At 39.9% G+C, this 27,962-nt stretch overlaps 1 protein-coding gene across 15 annotated transcripts in view; it reads left to right on the forward strand.

Moving 5' to 3' along the window:
* Positions 1-27,962, forward strand: part of TRERF1 (transcriptional regulating factor 1) — a 104,598-nt gene that overhangs the window by 33,446 nt on the left and 43,190 nt on the right. For 8 of the 15 annotated variants that reach the window (XM_068939726.1, XM_068939730.1, XM_068939718.1 and 5 more), the window contains exon 3: positions 1,149-1,206. The exons of 6 other annotated variants lie outside the window; for them this stretch is intronic. The gene's annotated coding sequence lies outside the window, so the exon portion shown is untranslated. Of the gene's footprint in view, positions 1-1,148; positions 1,207-15,542; positions 15,661-27,962 lie in introns of those variants that run through there. One more of the 15 variants, XM_068939725.1, reaches the window with a different exon arrangement.

Raw genomic sequence — 27,962 nt, forward strand, 5'->3', positions numbered from 1 at the left:
AGATCCTGTTTGGATCTTATGCTCCGTGAATTATGCTGGTTGTCTACAGTTGTCTTGGCCATTTCTTGACCCGTTCCCACAGTTTATTTTTCTGGAATCAGGCTTCTGAAACATTTGCCTGTTTCTTGCTGCCGTTATGATAAAAAGGATTTCTATCTTTTAGCCTCATGTAAAGCAATGGAAGATGATTCTGTCTTTGCAGGGAGTAATCTTACTTTAATCCAACAAAGAATAGTCATGGTGACTGTCTTGTAGTGGCCAGCTTTTGGCTAAAATCCTATTGATTATGTGACAGGCTTGAATTTAATTAAAAAAAAAAAAAAGGAGTAAGAGCTCTTTTAATATGCCTGAAGCCTAATGAGGAAATTATGAGACTTGGCAAGGTTGCTCTGATGTTGACGGGTGCCAGACCTCTCACCCAGCACACTTTCCTTCTCCCGTGTTTACCTGTGTCTTTATCCTATTTTCTTCCAAGAACCTGAGGCCCTTGTGAACTACAAGTCAAGTATCATATAAGGTCTGTCTCCTGAGTTGGATCATGAATATAAAATCGTTCTGTAAGATCTAATCTATTTTCAGAGGTACGTTTATGAGATGAAAATTACTTTGATCACTGAAATGGCATTGTGTCATTTTGGAAGGAAAGGACAAGGAAGTAATTGTTTTCAGGCCTATTTTGCACCCTCTGTTACCATACACCTGATGAATTGCAGCTCCAAGGTCACCTGTCTTAACAGTTCGAATTAGATTGCCAATTAATATTGATTATCTGAAAAGCAGTACATTGATGTATATTCTATTATTAATAGCTGGGGCATGCTCTGTTAATGCATTTTATAATAACAATCTGTTTTGCAAACATTTTCTGGTTGTTCTTTTTTGATGAGTCTTGGCAGTGAAAACACCAGTGTAATACGTTCAGAACTACAGTAACTCATTGAAGTATTTGTGTTTTTTTTAGTGAGGATAACACTATTGATTTCAGTGAGACCAAAGTGAGGCATAGTCAAAGGACGACTTCTGTCTAAACTGGTGTGGTGCGGTTTCTTGTTGTTTTAATATGTACAAGTGTACAATTCGTGTATCACCACTGTATTAGCTTTAATAACTTTGTTTGATATCGCATATGTATATTCTTGTCTCCACAGCAGCCATCTTAGAAAGACCTTCAAAATGAGAAAGCTTATTTGAGTAAAACAGTAACAGGTAACTTGAGTTCCTTTTCTTGTGTTATTTGTTATTTTGTGTGCGAGTATGTGGAAAGTACCTGGAAACCATTGGGAGAGAAACGGGGAGTCATTCATGCATAGGGAGAAGCCTCTAGATAACAAAGCTTGGTGGGGGGGGGGGAGGGGGAGAAGGGGGCTGCGGATGGCAAAAAGGTCTTCATAAATGTAGATATCAGGGTAAATGTTTTATCCTTTTTTTTCCTCCAGAAAATGTGAATATTTGCACATTCTGATGTTGCAAGTTGTAAATGCTTAACATTTCTGAAAGAATAAATTACTTCAGTGCATAAACGTGTAGATAACTGTCAGCCTCAGAGGATCAAGTGAGTTAGAAGGAGTGTTCAAAGAACTCCAAGTAGCTTAATATTAGGCAGAACGTAGAAAGTAGGGGAATACATTGAACCAATGTAACAGAAGCCTAGGTTAAGTTTATAATTAAGACTAATCAGGTTATGAGAACAGAATTTCTGTGGTTCTGCTTTTAATGTAAAAATGGAATGCTCACTTCCCCCTTCCCGTCTTTGTCACACTAGGTTTCCCAAGATTGATGTTTTAAGCATTGTCCTTTTTCTATAAAAACCAGAATGGGAAATTAACCTGTGTATTACTTCTCAATCTATTTTTACAAAAAAGGCCAACTTTCACTGTGGATTATCCGGTACAGCCATACTGTGAACTGCTTGGTTGTGTAAGATATAAGTAACTTTGTTTGCACTCTTGACCGAGCAATTAAGAGAAACTGAAATCAGTGCTGTAAAACACACAGTAAAGCTATGGGGCTAAAATGGAAAAAGCCATTTTCAGCTTTTGCTTACAAAGTGAACTGATGTGAAGTTCCCCTCTGATTACCTAAAGCACAAACAAGGTAGGGTGCGGTTTAGCGTGCAGTCTCCAGGATCACATCGTCCAGCTTCCACCCCACCCCAATACCAGCTCTGCTGCTTTTCTGGCCTTTCAGTGAGCCTGTGCAGTGTGCTAACATGGACAAAACTCCTAGTTTTTCCTTTTCCTCAGGGTTAGTTTCCTGGACTGAGCTCCCTGGGCTCAGACGGGCTGGCAGGCATAGAGGGAGCCGGCAGGCAGGCCTGGGGGTACGGCTGCCCCTTCCGCGGTCGGCTCCAGCCGGAGCAGCCAGCAGGCACTGCCCGTCTGCCGGGGCAGCGTGAGTCTTGCTGCCACCCGCCTCTCGCAGAGCCCACTGCCCTGCGGTGACCAGTGGTTCACATCTGTTGCTCTGATAGCGCGCGCGGTGGCTCTATAATGCAAGTGTTCAAAGTTTGTGTTTAAAAAACCAAAAACTTGCGGTTTTGGGGGGTTTAAATGTATTTATCTTTTCCCTCCCATGTTGCTGGTGTGGTTGGAGGTAGAAGCAGCTGCGGGTCGTTCTGGGGAGCAGGGGAGTGGTGGTCTCAGGCAGCGAGGCCAGCCAGGAGAAGCAGGTGGCCCTCCTAACCTGGCAAGTCTGTGGTGTGTCAGCTCTGAGCCTATAGAGAGGCAGAGAATTTCAATGGCTTGAAAACAGAGTTGGAAGCCAGGAACTTCTGCCTTCTAACTGCAGCTCTGCTAATGACTAGCCCGTGGTTTTGGGCAACTCCCTTAGTCCTCTTTGAGTCAGCTCCTCTGTCAGTAAAAAGGGGATAATACTCCTTTCTTTGTAACTCACCGTTAAAATGATTAATTATTGTGCAAAGTGCTTCAAATGTCAAGATTCTGCTGTGTGTTGTTACCATTAGTATAGAGAGGCCTATCTAAACTTTTGTTAAGAAGCCCTAGGTCCTAAAACAAAAAAGGTTTTGGGGACTGTTCTTTTTTACCTTATTAATTTTTGAAACAAATCAGATTGACTCTCAATACCAAAGTGCTAACCACCAATGCCGACCATTTGGATAGTGTTTTCTTCCCCTCCCCTTCTCGTTCCTCTAGACAACTCTTCTTTACTCTTCATATCGACCCCATCCTAAATAAACTAAGGAAGGAGTGACGAGGAGTTGAAAGGGAAATTTTGTTTGAAGTTGAAGGTGAGATCCTAGTTGTGAAGCTAAGTTTTTCATGATGGTGTAGAGAGATGGGGGATATGTTCTGCCTTTTTAAAATACTCATTCCACATTGAGGCTGTCCTTAAAAAAGCAGGTTCCAAGCTATGGCTTCTGTTTTGAGGCTGAGATTGATTAAACGTGCCAGTAACTGAAAGGTTTAAAAAAACCCAGCAACAAATAAACAGAAGAGCTTTCTAAAAATAATGCAGAGGTTGAAGGGGTGGGAACCCAATGAATAAAAAATTACGAAATTCACGTTTAAGATTAAACTCAACTTTAAAAAAAGCTAGATATTTAAGTTAAAGGAAAATACTAGTTCAGATACCCAAATGAGCTATGTATGCTCTGATAAAAACAGAAGCTTTTTTTTTTTTTTTTCTCTTAGTCTCACACAAAACATGATCGACCCAGCATTGCATGTGGTAATATTCTGCTCTTGGTTAAAGGTCTGATGCTTTAAGGAGTTGAGGGCTCTCCCCATGCCACAGATTTGGGCCGTGGAGCTGCACAGGGTAGGCAGCTGTCGCGTTCTCACTGAGAGAGGTAACGTGCCCGCAGTTGGAGAGGCAAAGCTAACTATGACTTTTATTTACTGTCTGGTTGTCATCTTGATACTCGGTCAATGTGCTGTGAAATTGCGGAGGTTATTCATGATTTTTGGACTTCCTAAGCCCCAAGGAGTGGGCTTCAATTTTAGAGAAAACACTCTCTGAAATACATTCATAGACATCTGCCTCCAGAAGAAGGATCCTCTGTTATCTGCTCAACCTATCTTGTTAGTGCAGCATAAACTCTCACTTGGGAATTTCTACAGTACATCCTTAGCTTCTGTTGTTACTTTACACAGATGCCCACTTTTGACTCTTACTGACATAGAATGCAATTTGTTCCAGTGGTAAGTTGCATGTGTTTCCTTCCAGAAGAATTTTAGCCAGTGCAATTTTGTGCTATAGAATTTCTTATATTTTGCTTATGACGGTAGCAATAGAGTGTTTAGTCAAGAGTGGCAGAGCGCTGTGGGGAGCAGCCTTTGCTTCTGAAGAGATAGGCTCCAAGAGTTATACTGGTTGGGGTGACCGAAATGCAGAAGTCCGTATTTCCAAATGTACTGCACAGCTGCAAAGGGGTGAAGATGTGAATAATTGAGGGGCTGGATAGATATTTAATCAAGATGGAAAGAGTTTCTTGTGGATACTTCATTTTGCAAACTTGCTGTCAGTCAGTTTCTGAGCATACTACGTATCTTGTCAATCAAGTGCAATTATGCACAGTCTGACAAAGGAGATTTATTCTGAACTCTTCAAAAGGTTTTCTTCTGCCCAGTAGCATCTTTTTTTGGGCATAGTTTTGACTTAAGTTTTTCTTATCTTCCAAGTAAGGCTTTGTAGTGACGTTTAGCCATTTTGTGAATCACTGATAACCGTTATTCCCTTTGATCAGCCAAATAGGCTGACTTTTTAACTTGCAGAAGTAAGATGTATTTTCTGAAATTTTAGCTGTTTTTGTGTTTTCTCTTCTGAAGTGAACAGATCAGAGATAGATGTCATTTTCCAATAATGGTCTTGCTGTTACTGTTTGTAGCTAATACTCTCCCCCCTGCCCCACGTCTTATACAAACTTATGTTCTTATCCATCCAGAGGCTACAGTTCCTCGCTTAGCTGCAGAATCGTGCAGGAAGTTCACTGTCTAGATGCTGCCTGCCATGACCCTCAGTCGTTTTTAAAGATTGTTAGCTTCCAGAATGCAGTCCCCTAAGTGTAACTCTCGTGATTCTTTTTTATTCCTAGAAGTTTGTAACTTTGTGTTATTGCTGTATTAAAAACAGTTGTCGTTCAGATGAATTATACTTGGCAAAAAATACAACTTTACAGTAAAGTAAGCTGCCTCACTTTATTTTTTTTTGCCGTTGCTCCAGATCTTGTGTTATGCAACAAGTGATTACGTATTTTCATTCGTATTGATTATTATGTTCATTAGTAGTGCATTATATTATATTTATATAATACGATATTATATATATAATGTTTAGTTATATATATTAAATAATAATAATTTATAATTATTCTATAATATTTATATATATTATTATCAATTATCATTGATCCTTGGTAAAGGTAATAGACAGCATCCCCTCAGGACCCCAAAATAGCAAAGAGGGAAGGAAAAAAAAAAAAAAAAAAGGCAGGTAGGGTACGTAGGTCACTAGAGATCATTCTTAAGGGATTTTGCATCCTTAAATTGAACTTCTTGTACTTTGAGGTGTGGGTTTGTGTAAACATAATTACAGCTCTAAAATCTTGCTTTTAGATATTACGTGTATGTATGTGAAGTAGTTTTTTGTTTTTCCTAAATAACGTTTTTTTAGGGTATTGTATTCATGTCATTTGGGGATTTTTGTTGTTTAAGGTAAAATTTAATGTTGAAAATCACCATATAAGAATCAGGGGAAAAAAAAAAAGTTAGGTACAGACAGTTGCACGCTGTCGGTTAATTGTGGAAAGGAACAGTTTGACAAAGACTTGGCTAAAAATAAATGAATATCTTTCAATTTCCTGGGTTTTTGTTGGTTTGTTTTTGTGCCGCTTAATAGCGAGGAGGAATAGAACAACTTTCCACTTCTGAGATGGATACATTTCCAATTTTTATACCATTGAAGTATTTTTTTAAATAATAAAGAAAAATCATGAACTATTAAAACATGTTTGTCTGCAAAGTGTGCATACTGGTTTTTTTTTTTCTTCCTCTATTTTATCAGGGAAAAAAAAGTTAGCTTATTTCTGTAGTACCGTATAAGCTCTTTGCTTTCAAATGCAAGGCTGAATCTTACAATGTACTGCTTTCATGATTCATTATTCATTATTTCATGATTCATTATAACGGTTGCCTGTAAGTACAGTATTTGAACACCTCTTGGAGATTAAAAAGGTCAAACCTTTAACTTCCTTGGCGATGCTGTACACATCCTCGTTTCATGCATCTCACCCTGCTCATTTGTAAAGTGACTTGAGTAATCTGCTTCAGGCAGCCCAGGAAGTCTTTGAGAACTGGAAGTAATGGTACCTTCCCACCAAAGCCATCTTTCTCTGGCTGTTGAATACTTTTGTTTTGGGTTAAATGCTAGTGGTGTCACTTCGATCCTGGGAGTATTATAATGCTTACGTGCTTTTACTTATACGAAGGAAAAGTATACACTCACTGGCCCTTATCATAATCTGTGCTATTAAAAAGAGACAGGCAAACCAGGAGACTTGATTCTGTCCGTCTTGAACTTCCTCTACGTTTGTCGAGTAGACAATTTAGAAGAACAAATTATCTCCTGTCCTTTTTGTCTGAGCTTTTTGCTGCTAACTTGCAACTTAAAATATCATCCCTTTTTGTAGCCTTAAGAGGGGGTGATGAAGTCTGCTCTCAAAGTGTTCTCTGAAGTTAAACTAGTTGTACCATCAATCCCACTAACAAATCTCGGATGAAGTAGAACTTTTTGTCGTAATGCTATCTTGACATCCAACAGGCTTTCACTGACTAAAAAACATGAAAAATGTGCATGGAATGTGCCTCTGCAGTTTGCTATGCAGCTCTTTCCTTTGCTATTCTTTTGAATGGACCGTGCTACCTAGGAAACTTCCCTTTTGTATCAAGGTGCAGTAGGAGTTTTACAGCAGCCTTGAGAGGCATCAGTATTACCTCTCCAGCAGTGAACGCGTGCTCTGCATATCTGTTACTCGGTGACCAGCCATTCCTGAGTTTGGGTTGAGGAGGGGAGCTAGGTGAGGGTGTTCTTGTTTCTCTGATTTCTGGACTTGGTGCTAGGGAGTGAAAGAGATAAGATGGCATACTCTGAATACCCTAGTGAAGGGTGGAGTCTTGAGCTGCTTTGTGGCTCTAAAACTGCTTGAGAGAGAAAAGGAGGTGAAACCTGTTTTTTTAGTTCAGGTTGGAGAGGTACTTAAGGGTCATTTGTAGAATGACCTGAAGTTCAGCCAGGGATTTCTAGTTTCTGTTATTGCCTGTGGTTTGGATAAAAGTGGTGATGGGCACCCATTCTGCAAAACCATAGCTGGCAGTGGTTAATGAGAAGACATTCTCTTGGATTATTGAAGTACTTTTCCTTGAAACAAGGAGGGCTGTGTGTCCAGATGTCTTGGTGATGGATCCCAGTGTGAGAATCTAAACAAGTAACGTTCTTTAAGCACCAGTGAGTCCAATGCAGCTAGAAGCTCCAGTGCTGTCTTTCATGTTAGGATAAGTTTACGTTCACTTAGCCTGACTTCTTTTCATATATGGTTTTCATTTTTGTTACTGAGGTAAATTTGAAATTATTTCCTTATGTATTTAGATAATGCCTTGGTATTAAAATGTAAATCCTCTTCTGGTTTCTTGTCTTCTCTTTTGTTTATGCTTATTAAAGAAATACTATTATGTAATTACATAAAAAGTATATCTGAAAAATAGTGGAAGGAGAGAGAGAGAGAGAGAGGGAGAGAGAGAGAGAGGAGACTGACCTTCTGTGTTCTTTTTCTCCTGCTTAAAACCAATTGAGACTTATATGATATTTTACCTGAAGCCTCTTGCTCCAGGGAAATTATTTTTAAAGACCAGACCCTGGGAGTATTCTTTTTCATTTGGAGGGGGTTAGCATTAGCTTTTCTTGCCAGCCAATGTGGCTGGTATCCACGATGTAAAAATATAGCCATGCAGGTTGCTGTTGGTGAGACTGTTGTCTCTATAACTAGTTTTCTTAGCAGGTGGCAGACTTCTTCCTTAATGATTTAACTCTCTAGTATCAGGAAATCCTTGAAAAACAAGATATCTGGGAAGCTCTGCCAGAGACTTGGGTAGGTGTGATAATAGAAGAGGGAAGGGACGACTTTTTCCTGAAGTTGAACGCGAGGCAGGAAGGGCTTGAGTGTTGGTCCAGAAATGTTGAAATACAGGATGAATTTGGGGAGGCAGGACATAGGTTCTCTTCCCGGTTAGACCAATGACTGACTGTGCCTCTGAGTTTCTACCTCTGTGAAATGAATTGTAACATATGCCTCAGAACTATTGTAAAGGTACTAAATTAATGCTTTCAGTGGAAGATCACAGCATGCTTTGAATAAAGCTTTATAAGGTGCAGAGTGTTCTTACTATTAATACCAAATAGTTTGTGTGCATCTCTTAAATGACAAGGAAAATGAAATGTGCCAGATTTGTGGAGCTGGAGAAACGTTTGCTCATTATTTTCAAAGAGCTAGAGAGCGCAGATGGGGAAGGAAGGATTGAAATCTAGGTACAGAAGAAAAATCCCATATACTGTCCTCATAGAGGCTATTTTGAAATCCTTCATCTTGTTTGCTTCCTATCTGAAAATCCATGTTGTAGGTTGCTGAGCTTTTCTGCTTATGGTAAAAGGGAACAGAATGTTCACCAATATAGAATAATACATCATAGAGGAAGCTGCTGCTGAAACTTTTTATTTGAAGAAAATGTAACAAACCAGGAACTGCTATAGTCCTTTTCTTAAATAGGAAATACATGAAACCACAAAAGACAAGTGCAGTGCTAAGTGACTGGCTGGAACCCGTAATAGAAATTTGGTATTAAAAGAGACAGTCTCTCGGCCTACTTTGTCGATTGGATCATACTTCAAAAGCTGAAAAAAGGCTAATGTGTATCTTGCCAGCAGAATAACAATTAACAGCTTTTTAAGCTTTTCCACTTAAGTGCTCCACTTTTATGCTGTAGCCACTCCTTCCCAGTGATGGCTATCTACTCTGTTCAGTGTAACTGAAGTTCAGGCACACTGCATAGCAAAGAGGGACCTTTGCTGTCCTTCTGCGTCTGGCTGATCGGAGTCGTCCCCTTTTCAGAGTTTCTCTGCCTGCCTTGCCCAAGTTCTGCTTTTCCTTCAGGGTGGGCTTGACCCGGGGCTTAGAAGCCACAGGTTCATCTGAAACGAGATCATAGAGAATGGGAGAGAGTCACATTGTTTCAGATGGCTGGAGCTTCTTGTTGTGTTTCAGTTATTTTCGTAACAGTGAGAAGTGAACTTTCTGTGAGCAGGTGATCTAGGCGTTCTCTTGATTCGTAAGCTGGTGATCCTTTGAACTCTCTTCATTTCTGACTAATAAAATAATTTTTTTTTAAATGAGCTCTGGTGGGTGTATTCTTAGCTAATCAGTTAAATGTCCTAGGGAAGGCTTTGTGGCTAGTAATTGATTCTGCTAGTCCAAAAAACTTGCCCTGGTTTAACTTAAAAAATAATGCTACCTGAGGAGCGTCATTGAAACATGTTTGACCTTTGTTAAAAAGTTAAAGCTCTATTAAACTTTGACCTAGGAAAAGAACGCCTCTAGATGTACGTTGTGATGTTTCTGTGACCTAAATAAAACAATGTAGGCCAAGCAGCACTGGATACGTAGATCGTGATTGTGATCCCAGATCCCTGCTTTTCCCAGGGGAATCATGTCATATAGCCTGTAACATCAACTGACTTTTAGCTCTGTTGTAGTAATGAATTTGGACTTTGTGCTCCTGCTTCTCTACGTGCTTTCCAGTGCAGTATTGTCCAGGTGGTGCCATTTGTCTAAAAGAAGTTTTCTTACTACAGAAAACCAAGAAAAGGATAATTAATCTGGCAATTTGGGCTATGAATATTACTGCTATTTAATAATTACATGAATCCTCCTTTTTTGAGCTAAAAGCATTAAATACTATGTTTTAATGAGTTTTTCTGACTGACTTCTACCACAGTTTTAAAAATATTCATAAATATTTTCTTGTTTTTTTAAAAAAGACATTTTTATATTAGAAGAATGAGTACCTGAGTTGACAGCCGAGAGCAAAAGTTTATTATGCGTATAAAGATGAAATAAGTTAACTTGTTTAAAGTGTATTGTAGAGGCAGTGCTCCTCATATGAAAAAGTTTCATGACTCCATGTAACTATATCAACGTTTCCATAATTAATTTCCAGCCTGCAATTGTATTATCTTTTGTCTAATGGAGCATCATCATACTAAGTAAACTAATAACCATAATGTTAATGTTGCTGATGCTTTATTAGATACTAAAAAAGAAGAGAAAAAAAAACCCAAACAAATGGCACACCACAATCCTGCATTCACTTAACCAGGACATATTTTAACTGATAAAGCTTTTCTGTGGGAGGAAAGTAAAGATAGCATTTAAATACCTTATCCAGTGCTCAAAATGGACCAGTGTACAACAGTACGCCGTGCTGTTGCTTGTGAGGACATCAAACGTATCAGTGCTCTTCAGCACTTTTCTGCAAAGAGGAATAAGTGTCATACCAGCCCTTCACATGTACGTATGTCTACATGTATGAAACAAACATAAAAATAATGGCAGTGAGGACAGATGGGTAATGAAGCAATCTAATTATTTGGAATGGGAAGAGAGAAGTAACAATAAGCTTTTAGTTGGCAGAACTGAGATAATTTTATTTCAGAATCACCAATAATCATAATGAAGATTTATATTTACTTGTTAAATTTGCAAATGACACCAAAAATCATGAGCGTGGCAAATAATGACATAATGATTTGTATTACAAAGGCTGGATTTCTCTTTTTTAAACAGGTTTATTTGGGTAGCAGGTATGTTAGCACAGACCAATGCAAGTCTGTACTTTATGCAGAGGGAAGGACTTGCTACATTCTGGAGAGCAGCTTACATTCGAAAGGAGTTGGGGGTGATGGAAAAAAAACCTAACTAAATACAGACTTCTTGTAGCAGTACTAAAAGAATGGATAAAGTCCTTGGATGCAAAAGCCAAATATGTCCTGCAGGCATATATAGTATTTATTACTTACGTATGATGGCACAAAATCCTTACTGGAGTACTGAGTCCAGTTCTTATGTGCCTGCTTTAGAAAAAATGCTAAAAGAGGAAGAGGTTTTAGAAGAGAGCTGAGAGATCTATGACAATTTGAAACCCTGTTTTATTGTCAGATTAAAAAAAAATAGTATGCTTATTTAAATAAAGTGGCAGAGTTGTATTTTGAGAATCTCTGTGGAGGAGAGGGAAGGCATAGAGAGAGCTCTTCGGTTTAGGAGAAGAAGGTATAATGAAACTGAATAGCGGGAGGTCGAAACCAGATGAATTTGGGCTAGTTGTAGCACAGAAATTGTTAAATAGGATAAATTACTCACTGAAACAACTGCCTTTGGATGTAATGGATTCTTGATCATTTGATTGCAAATTGGAACGAAATGTTTTAGCAAGGGAGATTATTGCGGATGTATGTGTTCTGGACTTTAACAAGTAATATATCTGCACATAGTTCTATGGCAAGCTCTATGAAAGAGGTCAGAAAAGTGATCGTAATGGTCTGTTCTGTTTTTGGAATCTGTAATAGATGGATAGAGACCACCTCGTCCTGTGAAATTAAATACCATCCAAGTCTGGCATTTGTGCACATGCTCTTATTTCTTGTCAATACCATCTATAAAAGACTGGTAAAATGTTTTTTTGTTTTGTTGTTTCTTTTCTCATTTTGCCAGATCTACCTCTTTTTCATTCATGACTTAATTCTGTTGTCACCTTTTAAAGTCCTGCCTACATATCCATGTGGAGAGGAGCATCTGTAGTGAGAGCAGGGTGTTGGGTTCTGGAGATTTTTGGTTTGTTTTCAGGAAGATGGAAGGAGTTAGACAAACTAAGTTTTGCGTCTCTTCAGGTGTCCTTATGGAGGAAAACTGCCCAAGCAGAATAGAAAGGAAAACGAAGTACTGAACCTTCTGTGTAAAGCAACTTTCCCTTCCCCTGAAAAAACTTATGGCAAAGCAGTCTATGCAATTTTTCCTTGGTCTTTTGTGAAATACGTGGTAGTTGCATGGGTCGTGAAAAATGAACAGTTAACACACTGGGAACCTTCCATCTTTAGGTAGGCTGTTCAGATTCATTCCCTATCAGTAGTAACTGGGAATTTTCTCCTGGCAGCTGTTTGGTTACCTGTGCAAAATAAAACTTGTTTTAATCTAATGTCAAATAGAGGCATATTTCCATCACACAGCGAAATCTCTGGCACAGTTTGTGCCAATAACAGTGTTGCCCTGTATTTCCACCAGAGAGGTAGAGGTCACAGCAGTTCAGGTTCTTGCCTGCTTCTGCATTTGTGTCTCCAGGCCAAGTGCAGGGGATGGGAGGTAGAGCTGTGCAGCGCTGTACCTGCTCAGTGGACCTGAGCTGTCCGTTTTGGTATTCCTTACCAGAGGGAGAATAAAACTCATATGCACAATTCAATGTCTGAAAAACAAATGAACCACACCTCTTTTCCCCGCAGTGGCAAGATTTGAGGAGAAGGCTCTGTCTAAATTGTGTTGGTGGGGAAACTTGTGGAGAATGAGATGATGTTTTAATGAAAATTCAGTACTTCTTGCATTTGGGATGTTACGGCACAACCTTATTTCACTGAATATTGGGATCTGAGTGAGAATTGGAAAGAAAATGCCGCTGCCTGTTTTATGTAACCTTCTTCACTTATGACACTTACTTAGCAGGAATTATTTAGGTACTTCATTTCAAATAGAATGTTCTACAGTATATTTGTAAATAATGAATTCTGTATAAGAGGACATCTGTGTCTGTGCTCGGAGTCCTATGCCGCAAACTTGGTTTTCCAAATATATTTAGTGATAAGGTACCTACCCCTTTTCCTTTTTCTCTGCTCCTTGACTAAAAAAAAAAAAATCCTTTTGTATTCCTGCTGAATATATAATCCATTTTGACTCTGGCTTATAATTGCTATGTATCAGTAAAGGTTTGTACTATTTGTTGTGAGATGACGGGTTGTTCAGTTAATTCTGATTTTCGGCTGTGTAAAGTCAGGTTAACAGAAGTCTCTTGTGCCATATAAGTTAAGTTTGCATCTTCTAACTGTTTGGAAAAGTGCATATTTTTGTAAGTACTTTAGTTCTTATTGAGGAAAAATTGTTTCAGGTTTTGTCACTGGCTTGTTGAGATAGTTAAAATGCCAAATGTAGTGCAGAATACACAGTGGTTGTAAAAAGATTGAAGATGATTGCCTGTTTGGCTTACTTTGTGAATTTGGAACTAACCTCCTGAGTTGCTTATCTGTAAAACCAGAGTCGCACATAATTGAAGGCATGATTTGTGTAGGGTCCTCCTACAGTATCAGCTCCCTGGCAAGAAACTAGTGAAACTTTTCTGGCTTTTTTAGGGTAGTTGGTAGAAGCACTGAGTATAAGCCACGTCCCGTGTGCCATCTGCAAAATGTTAATACTGCCCTTTAAACATCCTGCTTAGTTGCTGCTTGGAGAAGGGCTGTAGAAGAGGCTGCTTTACTTGCTCCTTCGCTCTCCACCATTTCTCAGTTGAGTGCCAAGGAATGTTATTTGCACATCTGTAACTGCCCTCGCAGGTGAGGCTGCTCAGTTGCTGGCTGTCTGACCCTTTGCAAGAGTACAAGGAGCTTTTCTGCACGCTGGTGAAGGTGCCGTCGTGGGGGACCATGGCTTCACCGCCGAGCAGAGGATGACTGGTCCTTTGCATCTGCTGACTGAATTATTTGCGTGCTTGCCCTGTAAATCAAATCACTGAAATGATCCAAGGCAGAAAAATAATTTTGCACGAGGAAAAGGCTAGGTTTTGCCCAGACCATTTTAGTGGCCTGGTTTGCCATGTGGTCTACAAATCGTCTCTACTAGTTTAAGGAGGGGAACAACTAGCTGTAGTCTGGGGACAGGAGCTTTGCAGAGCTAACTTGCTGCTGTAACCAGCCGCTGCAAGATGGCGGCCTGAGTCACGGACAGGTGGGATGTTGGCTGGCCTGGTTACATGCTGGGGATGGTTTGGAGACACGTGTGGAGCAACCGTGGAGGGACCAGAGCATTTACCATCTTAGCCATGGTCTCTGAGCTGACACGGTGCTTCAGTTGAGAAATGGATGAGAAGTGTACTGAAGGAAAAAATATTTTAGTTCTTTTATGCCAAAGTAAAAAATGTGCTGTATTTTCCTTTTGCAAAGGGAGGGGGGCAAATCTTCCATTAAAGTACTTCCTCGGTACCCTCCCTCTGGTGCAGAGCACCCGGTGAGCAGCAGGCGAGTCTGGTGCCCTGTTGTCCTCCCCAGCTCCCACCTAGCACTTTTACTGCTTCCCTCCCCTCGTAATTACTCCCAGGAACTTAGTACCAGTTGTCTGTCACACAGTGTTGCAGTTACTGTACTACTAAGCCTTTTAATTCCTTCAAAGGAGAAACAAGTTAATGCTTGATGTCTGTCTGCCCTTGTACTGCTACAGTTGCCTAGCAGCCAGTGGGAGGCACAGAGAGGAGCAAATTCACCCTTAGTTGAATCATCTGTGAAGAGAAATGAGAAGACAGTTATTACTGGTTAGATTCGTTAACTTTTTTTTTTTCTTTCTCTCCCTCTTTATAGCATGCGCACGCACATGTACACGCGCGCACACACACACACACACACACACACACACACACGTACGCACGCAGTTACCTGCCTCTGTTCAACAGTTTCTTTCTTCTAGTTTCTCAAAAGCTTTAAAATGGAGTCTTCTGCGTTCAAACAGCATTTACTGCTAACAGGTTAATGCAAAATAAAATAGTAATCTTAGCTGGTAACTCTGCAGTCTCAATGCGTATTATCACAAATATATTGCATAAATGTTTTAAAGTCTTGTGAAAGAGCAGAGTTGGTTAGACACTTCAGTTGACAAGATTGTGGTTTTGCACATCAGTCTCATATTTAAGCTTTCCATTTTTAGTTGCAGGGTGCTTAATGTTTCGTACTGCTTTTCTTTCAGGGCTCTGACATAGACCAGCTGTGCTGAATCTTGCTTCAGTGGTTTAAGGCATCCCAGCCTTCAGCCACCTTCCCAAGGCGTCTTAGTCTCTGCCTTTTCCAGATGTGGCAGAAGGTGATATGTGCCCATGCCGCAGCCAAACTGGTGCGGGATGGTTTAAAACTGAGGCGGTGGCCTGTGAACTGGGGGGCCCAGGCCTACCCCAGGGGATGAAAACGCCCATCAAAGCTAAAGGGAGGAAGAGGCAGCTGAGGGTGATAGTGCCTGCTAAACTGCCAAAGCACCTTTGCTGCACGTGAAGGATGGAGGCGCAGGCCTCCAGGAGAGGTTGTGAAATAGCTGAGCCTACCCATATTCTGCCAGGGCTCACAGCATCCTTCTTGGCATTTCTCTTGATAGGTACTCTGGATGCCTTCTTTTGAGTGGGCTGCGTATCCTGTTTCCCAGTTTCTTGTCATGCCCGTCTTCCTTTTCTTTCTCTTTAGAAATAGAGCAATCCTTGGCAGAAGGGTTCCCCAGGACCTAGCCAACCCTTGAAATAACAGGAGACCCCAAGAGGGACCATTATCTGGTGGACCAGCTCCTCACATTCTCCTGCAACCCCTCCGGTTTGTCCTCTTTCCTACTTTGTCCCTTCCACTTGCCTCAGAAGAGCTGCTCGCAGGTCTCTCCTGCGATGCTAGTCCAACCCAGTCAGTGGGCAGAAGTCAAATGTATCTTTAGCAAATCAGTCAAATGAAGGCAAGCCCAGTCTATGCTGGAGTTTTGTTTGTGTTCCAAGATGTCATTTGTGGAATCGGTTCAATTTTATTCTAGAGGGTTTTCTATGCATTTGGGCTGAAAGAAGAAAGAATGTCTCTAACGCTGGTATAGGCACATTGCTTAGCTCACTGCTTATCTCGCTGAGGTTATAAGTGCCACAGTAATGTACTGTTCTGAAGCAGGACTGTCGTCAAAATCACATGGTTGTGAGGTGTCCAGTGCAGTGGGATCCTTCCTCCTCTGAGAACCTGTATTTCTGACTTGGGGCCTTCTGACTGCAGTGCAAATGAATAATGCAAACAGAGAAGCTGCTGGGTGTAACCGTCAAATGTTAGCCACTATTTCATGTGTCATTATACCTTTCATATTAAGATAGGCTCCTGAATGGCCATAAACCTAGGAGAGAAAGAATAAGCATATGATTTATATGAAGAAATACATTGGATGGTGCGTGGATTTTCTTTTAAAAAGGATAATTGTGTTAATTTGCTTGAGAGAGAATTATCTCAATGGGATTGATTTGCTTAATTAACTTGGGATGCCTGCAGGTTAAATAGTGAATATAAATAGGAGGACAATGGGGAATGCATCATTAATGTTTGCATTGCAGAAGGATTGACTCATATGTAAATGAAATGCTGCAAGCCTGCCAGGCTAACCTAGTTCTGGTGTGGTTTCTAGATACAAAAATCTCTCATACTGTTGTACATAACACAGAGTTCATACTCTCAGGAATAAGTTGATGAAAAATGTACGTTGTAGTACTAATGATACAAGTACCTTGCTGCTGTTACGAACTTCTTGTATGTGAACGTTGTTGTGAACACTGCTGAGGCACAGCGTCTGAGGAAGCCAGTTTGTGCCAGACTACTCCAATGGCAGTTCCCTGATGCAGCCCAGCAGCTTCTTCAGTATGTCAGCTCTCTCCTGAGGAATAAGCGCAATTTCTTGTTCCAAACACCGCAAATACCATTTTTGAACAAGCAGAGAAGTGTCGTTAAATGCACTGCCCTGGATCTAGCCTTCTTAGGCTGAGGCCCTGCAACAAAGCTTTATATTTCTTCTTGTTCCCATCTTCCTCTGCCTCACTGTGTAGGAATGTTTTTTCAGAGGAGTAGGTATCTTAATGGACCAGCTCTGCAACCTAGGTGTGCCCTTGGCCTGCCATTTGGGAAAGCAGTACCTGATACTTGGATGTTCTTTGTCCTAAAGTGAACAATTACATAGAAGTCCCATAGGGGAAATTCTGAACCTGTTCTGTTAGTGTTTGGTCCTGCATCACGAAAATCTTACATCCTGCAAATACAGAGAGGAGAGGAACGTGTTTCTGCTATTTTCCCTGTCTGAAGTAGCTCAATGTACTCATTGTCACGAGCTATATGAAACTGTAGTCCTTCTCTTGGAGCTTTCTATGGTCTTCATCATAGATTGTGGCAAAAGATACTGCAAACTATGCACTGAATAAAAATAATAATAAAAAAAGGAATAAGAGAACATCACCGTAGATCCAAACCAAACACTCGTTTCCTTTTAGCAGCTTTTCGTATATTGCCATTTCAAAGATGCCCTTGTTTTTGTGCGAGGAGAGTGTATGCATATAGGAACAGCATAGTCTCTTCCACAGTTCTTTTTGTATATTCCTGATATTTTGTCCATCTCCTGTTAATGTGATTGTTTCAAATTTTTCAGTCTCTTTCAGTATGGAAATCTTTCTTTGTCTGTAACTATTCTTGTTTCCATTTTCTGAACCTTTTTGCTATAGCTGCTCTCTCTTCTTGAGATTGAATGATAAGGACTGAATGCAACATTGTGGGAGAAGACCTACTCATACTGTGGCATAACGAGTGTTGTCAGTATTATCCTTTAGATAATCTTGCGAACTTTTTCATCTTCAAAATGGAAAAAAAAAAGACTATTTCTAAACTGTATTGTTGCATATTTCTTAGTGGTTTACATTCATTTGCTGAAAGCTTGATTTAAATATTGAGTTGTTACAGAATTATTAAACCCAGCAATGAATCTTGAATGGTTTATATTGTTCTTTTAAATGCACTTTACTTTTTATTGATCTGTAGTAGATTTAATTTGCCCCTTGGCCTGGCCTTGTGTGGTTCTGGAATTCTTTCCAGTCATCCTTGTTTTTGACCAACTGTAAATAATCTCTGTCATCTGCGAATTTTAGCTGCTCAGGTTTTTTGGAGGGAAGGGGAGAGAGGAGGTGTTGCCCTCATCCCTTTTCAGTTCACTCAGGAATGTATGAAACATTGCTATCCTAGATACAGACCTGAGGATGTCCCTCCCTTAATCTTTTTTTGCCCTACTGAAAGCTAATCCTCTTGTTCTCATGTGTTTTCTGTCTCTCCCTGCTATTTTCTAATCTGCGTAAATGCTCTCCCTAATAAAACTCAATTTTCTTACTAGCTTTTCAAAAGGATTTGGTCAAATACTGTTTGCAAGTCAGATTCACAGCCTTTTTAAATCCATACTTTTGTTAACAAGTCCAATTTTCAGCAACAAAGAGGAAAAGCATGGAAGAGTGCCTCTGTTGAAGAAGCCAAGCTTGGAAAATCCTGTTCAGAAATATTTGAATTACGTGCATCAAGGCTACATCTCTTCCACCTTTAGGACACTACTGCTTGATCCTTTGTTTGCATAGTTCTTTGTTATGTCCTAACCCTTGTGTATGATTAGTCTGTTTGAATGCACAGAACTTTTTTTTTTTTTTCTTCCCCCTCACTCAAACTATTTCCAGTGACTGTAGTTGTTGTGCCTGTTCTCCCTGAAGGAGAATGGTGGTTTAGTGTTTTTGTTGTTGTTTTGTTCCAGTGGCAGGTCCCTCAACTTTTCCTCCCCATCCTTCTGCTAAGAAGGCTCCCATTCCGTATTGTTCACTTGAAGCCAGGATGCCTGTCTCTGTTTTAGGCCACTTTTGAGAATATTTGGCCTCTGGAAGAAATGTTACGTTTTCCTCCGGCTGTAAGCACAATGAATGCTATTACCCTGTTTTCAAGGAAGGCCTTGACTCTTTGGGGGTTAAACATAGACATTGTTTTGTCCTACTGTAACAATATATTAAGGAACTAATACTGCCCCCTCTTCCAAAGTGTAAATGTAAGTTTTGCTGTAAAGCCTATAAAGTGTGGTTTACCAGGCTTTTGACTATAATTAAGTTTACTGAGTAATGCCGGTGAGCCTTTTTAACTCTCCAGCATCCGTGATCTCCCCACATCTGTGTTTGTTATGAGATGTTTTATTTCCCTTTAGATTATCCTGTTGTTTGGGTTAGTGTAAGATGGTAATACCTGAGGATGATCTGAATTCTGTTGAAGGAAACATTGCATAAAACGTGTAAAAGAGATCTTAAAGTTTCTTTGAACCTCAGGAATTAAGTTCTAACAACTTTTCCTCAGAAGACACAATTTCCGACCAAGTTCAGTAGATTTCAGTTAGAGGGCTTCATTCATGTAAACCAACATTGGTTCTGCCTTAAAACCACTGTAGGTAATGTTCTTTGTACAAAGGTATTTGAATTTATAGTTCAATAGTCCAAATATACTATAACTGTAACTGTTATAGTACTGAAATATGCAATAGCTTGATACTGCAGGATCTTATTCTCTCCAGTCCGCAGCTTTTGCTAGAAGTAAACAAGCCTTCTCGGAGGCACATTGAAAATGATATTACACACGCACGCACACACACGCGCACACACAGTTGTTAATTCCACTTTGAAAGCTTTTAAGTAGTGAGAGGGGGAAAAGAACGTGGAGGAGGGAGAGAGACCATGTTGATGTGATTGGAGATTGTCTGACACTGTGTATTTAAATTTAGAAATTATGAATTGCCATATTTTTGTAATATATTTTATATATTCAAAAATGCACTCAGAGGTGCATCAAAAAGATATTTTTCCAGAAAAAATTCTATTTCTAAATTACAAATCCCTCACACAGGAAAGATGGAGTGTGCTTTTCTACAGTATTACAAGAATTTGAATCTTCAAAACTCAGCTGGCTGGTTAACTAGAACAATTCTAGGTACTTTGCTCTTGTATGTTGTCCTGAAACATACAGGAAACATACAGGTCCTGAAACAGGAAAAGGTGTTATTGCAATTGGTATATATGAAGGCCTTTCAGATTTTTAATGGTAGATTGAGAAATCTGTGTAGGCCAAGTAAGGAAAATTGATTATGAAAAATAGGTGTTCCAGCAGAGGTCTTTTTAAAGTGGAAATCAGTATTTCTCTTAGAGCGAAGCCTTACAGATGTAAAAACCGAAGAACGCAGTTGGATGGAGAAACAGGTTACACGTGCTGGAGACACTGCTTGGAAGGAGAAAGGACCTGTACAGCCAACAGCAAAGGGGCTCTGGAGTGGATTAGGGAGCACATTGTTTGTAATTCTGGGTTTAGTTTAAAAAAGTCTTCCGGAAGGATACTGGGACAGTGTTAAAGATCATCAGGAATGTAAATGCAAAACTGAAAAAAGCATTGAATAGAGAAAAAGTTTTAGAGAACAAGGATGATCTGGAAGAGGTTCAAGGAGAGCACGTATGGATTTGAACATAACAAAGGCTGTATGTTGATACTCTTGAAGCAAGCCGTGCAAAGCCCCAGTTTTTTGCTGGAGAAATGACTTTCCTCGGGTGTTTTAGAAAGATACGTTTTTCAAGTACAATTGAGTTTGACTTGCTTTTCTTGTTCCTTTATATTGTCAGCATTGAGTTAAATGCTTGTTGCATGCACACTTCTCACGCGGACCATCTAAGATGCCACCCAGGATGGTACTCTTGGAGAATGTTTTCCATGTGGTCCTAAAATAATACCTTTTAAAATGGAAAATGTTTTTTTCTGTATTATTTTATGAGAATTTAAATCCTTCCCGCCCCCGTTTCCTTCACGAAAGTGTAAAACATAGGGTGAATAAAAAATTGACTTTTAAGAATCGAATGAAATTTGTGCATGCTTTAAATAACTTCTCACATTGAATTTCCAGAGACTTTTGTCCCTTTATCTGCGGAAATGTTAGAGAAATTAGTCTTAGCCCAAGATTTTACCAGGAAGATATTTCAAAAATGTATGCTTTCCCTTCACCCCTTTCTTTAGTTCTATGCCAAGTTGTGTGTCTTCACCCTTCCCTTGGGTGCTTCTTTCTAGCGCTGCTTGCCCAAATGAGTTTAGACTTGGGGTAGACAGGCATGTCTGCTTCCATCAGCTAGCAGTTGCACTCCTGTGTGTGTATGGATTTGTGTCTGCAATAAAACCAATTTGTTTCTCATGCCTGATTTGCAGAGATTTGAGAAGCCTCTTAGCACTGCATAATATTCCGTGGAAGGGGAGGCTGTTACAGATAGGAACAACTAGTTCATAAAGTAGGACGAAGAGGCTGTTTTTACAGGAAAACTTGCTCTATTTTGCATCTGTTTCTTTTGAGTGATAAGTGAAGAAAATCATGATTTTTGCTTTTTAATTCTGTCAATTCCTGTAATGCTCAGAAAAAAATTGTGAATAGAATTTACAAGATTATTGCGAGATTATGCAATGGTCCCATATCTGTGAGCAGTTCAGTGAAAAAAAAAGTCACTGTTACTTGTACTGTCACTTAAATGCGATATGAGAGAGAGACACTTTCCTCCCCTGCTTCCTGCCCCCTTTTATGTTCTTTGAAATATGAATATACTAACATCTATTTGAAAGTTATTTTTGTCACCTAGGCCTTCTCCTTCACATCTAACTCAGAAGCAATGCGAGCATCTCAGCGGTGTGTGTTCGTTTAATTTAAGGAAGAGCAAGACTCATTCAGATGACTGCGAAAGCAGGAACAATTATCTGTCTGAAAAGATGGTGGCATCCATTTGGATTTTAGCTCAGCCGTAAGGTGTTGTAAGGTGTTTTGTAGTCACTTCTTTTTCCAGATCCAAAAGATAATTTCCTAGGAGATAATAGTTAGTAGATGCAAATACCGTGTGAATTGTACTCCTCACCTAGTGCTACAACAAAGAAAGAAAAAGAAAATGGGTATAGGTCCTTGTTCTGCAGTGTGTTGAGGGCCCTTGACTTGCCCTGAGGCAAACAAACAAAATGGATAGATACAATAGAATGGAAATTCACTTTTTCTCCCTCGCTCCTCACCACTTCTGGTTTTGCATAGATGTGATGGAACTGTTGTTTTTGAGTGTTAAATAATATACATACTTACATAAGAAGAAGCTCTATCCCTTTTTTTGTGGGAGTGGTACTGTGGGTTAGGACTTTTTTTCAGACACGTGGCAGCAGCTTTAAGGACTGCTGAGATTCCAAACCAAAATTCTTTCTTACGGTGCCATCCAGTGCAGGAGCTCAGGTGTTTGGTGTCTTATGTGTTGTGCTACAGGCGCAACTGGGGCGTTTGCTGCGTGCCGCTCAGCTTTTGCTACGATGCTGGTTCTAATAGCACGAGCAACGCTTTGGTACGTTCAGAGGTCCTTCTAATTTAGTTCTTTTTAATGGGTGGCTTGCTGTGGGTGGGCAGGTTTACTTGTTTGGGCGTAGGGTGTGTTGGGGGGTTTTCAGTTGGATGGGTGGGTTTTGTTTGTTTTAGCATTGAATAAAATTCCAGAGGTGGCTCTCTCATGGTTCTCCAGCATCACAATGGAAAAGTATTGAATCTTTGATGTTTGTTTTACAGAAACTTTTACCTCCTCTGCATTCAGTGCAATTGCGTCTGCCTGGTCACACAGCCCGCTTTCTGGAAACCTTCAAGAACTTGTAACTTGTCTTTGTTAGCACTATGTGTTGCTGTAACTGAGCCTACGTATAAAACCAAGTGACTGTCTGGTCCCCCAAAAAACTGATGGTGATTTAGTTATAAGAAAGGTTTAACTGAACTTATTGCCCGTGGAGTTTATGGCACAAACTGCAAAAGACAGCAGTATTAATAATACGGTATTTTAAGTGAGGGCCAGTTATAATTGTCCTAAATTGAGGCTTCTGACCCAATCAGGCGATTTCATTAGGCTTCACTTACAATCAGTAGAGATAGGGGAGGTCTTCTTTAGGGCAGGAGATAGGGGAGCTCTTGTTTAGGGCAGTTCAGCAGGAGCTTAACTTCAGTGCTCTGGTCACTGTTTGGAGAACGTTTCTCTTTTCATAGGCTGTTTAGGAAACAGAGAGATGGAGAGATGAGCCAGTCAAGCTGGCAGTGGGGTCAGTCACACCTTCTTGCCAGGGCTGTCACTGGGAAATCCTCAGAAAGCGATACTGAAGGCAGTATTGTGAAGCCCTGGTGAAATAGTTCTCCCGGTGCATAATACTCTTTACAGCAAAGAAATGCCCTAGAGGGAATGCTTACATCTTCGAGCAATATATCCTTGCATTTCTTGCTTCTATAAATGCGACTGGCCATTGTGAATACAAAATGATACAAGATCATCTGCTGAAACTACCGCCTGTTAAAAGCAAAATACAAAGTAGAACTGCCTATGGTCTAAGGGGTTGCAGAAGGTAAGGCGGCACTTTCTTACTCCTTTCAGTTAAGTGCTAGCTAGTATATGAAAATATGTATACAAAAGGATTCCTTCTCCAGCGCTAACAGCTTTTGATTGGCGTTTTCCACAATATTAGAAACTGATTCAAAACATTCTGTTAAATAAATACTTAAAATGTTCTTTCGGGCATTTCTTTCTTAAATGGCAAATCAGGTAGGAGGAGAGGAATTTGAGATAGCAAACGAGATTTTGACACAACCTTGTGAATTTCAGAAGATGGAAAGTCTTGTATCTGGAATGACTTGAGAAAGTGCTGGTAACATGGACAAAATTTATTTTGTTTCCATTTTAAAAATGGAATGAAAAATCGCTGTAGGAATTTTCCCCTCAGATGTTACGTTTTTCGGCAAAAGGATGACAACTTGGACAGGGCTAACAGCTGGCTGATGGAAGTTTAGTCTGTACGAGGCTGTTCTCATTTGGATTGGTTGAGAGAAATGATGTGGTAAAATTGTACGTGACTCCTTTTACTGAACAAGTATATCCGCTCTTTATTATTGGCGTTTATAATTTATGGCATTCTTTACAGCAATAGTGAGAAAAGTAATGGATTTATCACTAGTGGAGAAGAAAAAGACGGATCGTCTTTTTGGGGGCGGGGGGGAGTGTTTTTTATTTTTTGTCGCCTGAGGACTGCATAACGTGGTCTGCAGGGGACTGCACCTTAAACCAATCCCCAAACTGAATCTAGTTGCAAATTTGAGGCTTCTACTTAAGAGGTTTACTTTTTTAAACACAAGGTCAGTTCTTGGTGACCTGTTCTGGTATCAGAGAGACATTTCAGTCATTATTTGACACCTTAATTGCATGTGACCTGCTTATGTGCAATAGTTTCTCCCGCATAGGTACTTCTCCGTTTCTCTACTCTAATCCCCCCATTCACCTCTCATATCCTGCTCTAGCTGCAAGCAGTGAAAAGGGTTGTGTGTGAGCAGACCCCAGTGTTTCCTTTTAGGGCTCTTGTTCAATTTGTCTGAAATCAGTAAATGTGGATTTGCTGAGCATCTGAAACAGACTTCTGTCTCTAGTGGTCTTTTATTGGTTTTGAGGGTGTGCCAAACATGCTTAATTTTATACTTTGATGGAAAGTGTATTTAAATTACTGCTGAAATGAAAAGTAGCTATACCTTAGGAAATGTGCTTATATATTTATTAAAAAGAGCTATTTTAGATGGTTCTTTTGTGCGAAATGTATTTGTCATAGGAGCAACATTTCTTTTTAAGTTGAAGCCCTTGCTTTCTTTCAGAATGCACTTAACGTGATCGTTATTCATTTCTACCATTTGTATCTTGTTTAATTAAACAAGTTAACAAATCACTCCAGGGTTACCTTTTCTTTATTTGCATTAGAAATTGCATCATAGGCAGTGTTCTCATTGGACTGCCCACTGCTGAGGCAAGAGCTGTAAATAAAGTGGTTTCTAATTGAAGTACAGGAGAACCACAGAACCACTATGATTAAAATGCTCTGTTCTCTCCGTCTCTCTCTCTCTTTTTTAATTTCCACATATCTTTTTATGAAATGAACCAAGTTTCTCTTCCTCCTAGTTACACTTACCTTGAAATAGTCACTTGTTACTGACCCAAGTGGCTGTGTGCTACTCCCACCCCCTGTTTGACGTTTATAGGCTTTTGCTGGTCTATCTCTGACATGCTCAATGTTTCAGTACGCTTTTCTGAGCAATTGGATGGTATTAGGAGGCATACTCGAGTGCTTGCTTTCTTCTTCTTCTTCTTCTTCTTTTTTTTTTTTTTTAACAGAATTCATGTATGAACAAGAACATTTTTAGATAGGAGTAAGGAAATGGTGTATTGTGGGGAACCATCCATGTGAGCATCTTGTGATCTGCAGACAAATGTTACTGAGAATTGATTTGCTGTTTTTGATTGGGAGGGTGGGCACATTTTGCCACTTGTTTTGTAATGGAATACTCCATCTGCTGTCTAGCCAAATCTCTTTCTGAGTATGAAGATTTTGTGCCAAAGCTAAGGACAAGAGAAAAGAGGTGGTGTATTTTCTTTAGTTCTCTGTAAATCTTAAAACCCAGTCTATCTGAGAAAGTGGCCAAATCCAGATCTTTCTGTGTATCTGGTTCTTTGTTTCCTTCAAAGCGGCAAATACTTGTAATTCCAGTTGACTGCTAATTTGGAAACACATAGGCGATGTATTCTTTTTATTTGTAAAAGGCTGTTTTGTCAGTTCTTCAGTTAACTACTTTGATATTATCTATTTTGTTCACAGAGTTCTTATCAGAGACTATTTAATATGATGGATTCCTGCCTCTTGTGATGAATGTTATTTTTGTCATTTTTGTAAAGGCTGATGCTATGCCACTATATATATATTTTTTCCCCGATGTTAAGGAGGTGCAGTCAGTGTGTCATCCATTCTTAAGACTTGGGATTCATAATACCCATGCACTTTGCTCTAATCATGTGTAGTTATTTAATTTTCTGATTCTCTTTACTGACACAGGATTTTTTTGTTTGGTACAACACTTATGAATCATTCTGCAAGTTACTTGGTTCAAACTGATGATTTTGAAATGCATGGTGTGAAAAAACTGGAAACTTTTTTTTTTCTCCCTACTTCACAAAATTTAGGAATGTGAGCATCCTGTCAGCATCTCCCTTCCCGCTGCATAATAGAAGCAAAGCAGATATTAGTAACGATGTGAGGCCATAACTGGCCATCTGTGATGGGCCTTTCAGCGTGGGAATGGAGTCAAAAGCCTGAAGTGTCAGAGTTTCCATCTTATGGAAAGTCTTTCAGCGTAGGACTACCCAAAATACATTAACTCAATGGAAATTGCAGCATTCTGAAGTCCAGAGCAAGTTGCCTCTAATCTTAACCCAAAACTCAGGAGACAGTTTGTCCATTTGAAGACATGGCAAAAATTAGAACAGAAATGAGTTTACTGTCTTGCTAAAGACTTTCCTTTTACTGATCATCATCTTGTTGTTAAGAGCCTGTAAGAAATCCAAAAATAGACAGGAGATCTGGAAGAAGTAGGTGATTGATTTAACGAATCTAGAAATTTTCAGATCGTATGAACCAGAAGTCTCTTGCTTACACAGCGTCTTGTGCCTGGGGGCATAAAAAAATCTTCCGTATGTGAAAGGTCTATACCTTGGACAGCAAACCAATGAAGTTATGTCCACAGGGTTATGCTATCAGTTTTTCCCAGGTTAAATTAATTGCGTTAACCCCTAAGAAATAAAAATAGAGATCAAGCATATGTTATACAGTGAAGCTGTATGACAGTTACCAATGGTGAAGTTGTGTAGTGTGCACTTGGTACTCTTTTTAGCTCTAGAAGAGGATGAAGACATATGAGCATTCTCAGATCTCACCTTCCTTGACGAATGCATCAGAAATGATTACAGAGGTCTAAGGTCTACCCAGTTCCACAGTTTCATGACTTAAGTAGTTATATGTTGACCAGAGGCAATTACTAGTAATGTAAATTTATCTTCTATTGTAAGAAATATTTTTCGGTTCAGGACTTTTTAGTTCAGACTACTGAATGCTCCCTGCATGTTCATAAATCATCAGAATCTTATTTTCAGGGTCTTCCTGGGAGAAATGGACATAGCTATCAGAAGTAAGGATATAATTGTTTATCATATGGATCTTCAGGGCACTATTACAGACCACAGTGTCTCCTAGGCCCTGATTTGCTGGTGAACAGAGACAGGCGTTACTGGCCATCTCAGCGATGCATGCACTTAGCTGTGCACAGAAAGTACCAAAGAATAAGAGATGTTTATCCTCTTTTACAAACATTGCAAGACTGTCTTAATCCATCAGCGATATCTGATGCTATTCCTTCATGTATTCATGGCCTGCAGTGGCCCAATTGGGTACGAGAGCACTCCAAAATGTGTCTCAGAGTGGACAAGTGACCCCTGGGTCATGTTTTCTGTTCAGGTGTGGGTCACTGCAGTGCTCTGGGGCCTGCAGCCTCTGAGTGAGGGACTCATTCTTCATGTTCCCAAATGAGGTGTTTTATGGGAGAGCTGCTGAGTCCCAATCACTGTCATTTATTGTCCTTTGTGCTTCAGCTCCGCTGGTGCACCGGGGACGTAGCCCAGATATCAAGAAAGAGAAGACTGAAAGTGGCTAGAATTAAGGGGCATCAGACTAAGTCTTAGTGTTCGCTGGCTATTTGCTCTGCATCATGCAGAACCACTGTAATCATGTTTGTGAAAAGGCAGTTCTCTCTGTCTGCACCTCGGTGGTCCGGCTTAATAGAAGGTCTCTGGGGAACGATGCTTCAGAGCTACAGAAAGCGTCACCAAGTTTGATAACTCAGTCATAGGTCTTTTTGCCTCAAATTACAATTGAGTAGTTCAGGTCTTTGCAGGGAGGCAAGACTTTGTGCCATCCCTTTTACCTTTTTGTGACAAGGACAGGAGATCTCAAAGACACTGGGCAATAAGGACAGCCCATTCCCACCATTTGACCTTGCAGATCTCAGTACCTTGACTTGTAAGAGATTACAACTGAAATTTTCAGTATGCAAAGGAATTTCAATCCATTAGTGAATCTAGACCTGGGTAAAACTAATATGCATAAGATGGAGAGAGGTGCAGTTTTTGAGATAGCTACGCATTCCTGGA

Source organism: Struthio camelus, chromosome 3, assembly GCF_040807025.1.
Source record: "Struthio camelus isolate bStrCam1 chromosome 3, bStrCam1.hap1, whole genome shotgun sequence".
NCBI classification, from domain to species: domain Eukaryota; kingdom Metazoa; phylum Chordata; class Aves; order Struthioniformes; family Struthionidae; genus Struthio; species Struthio camelus.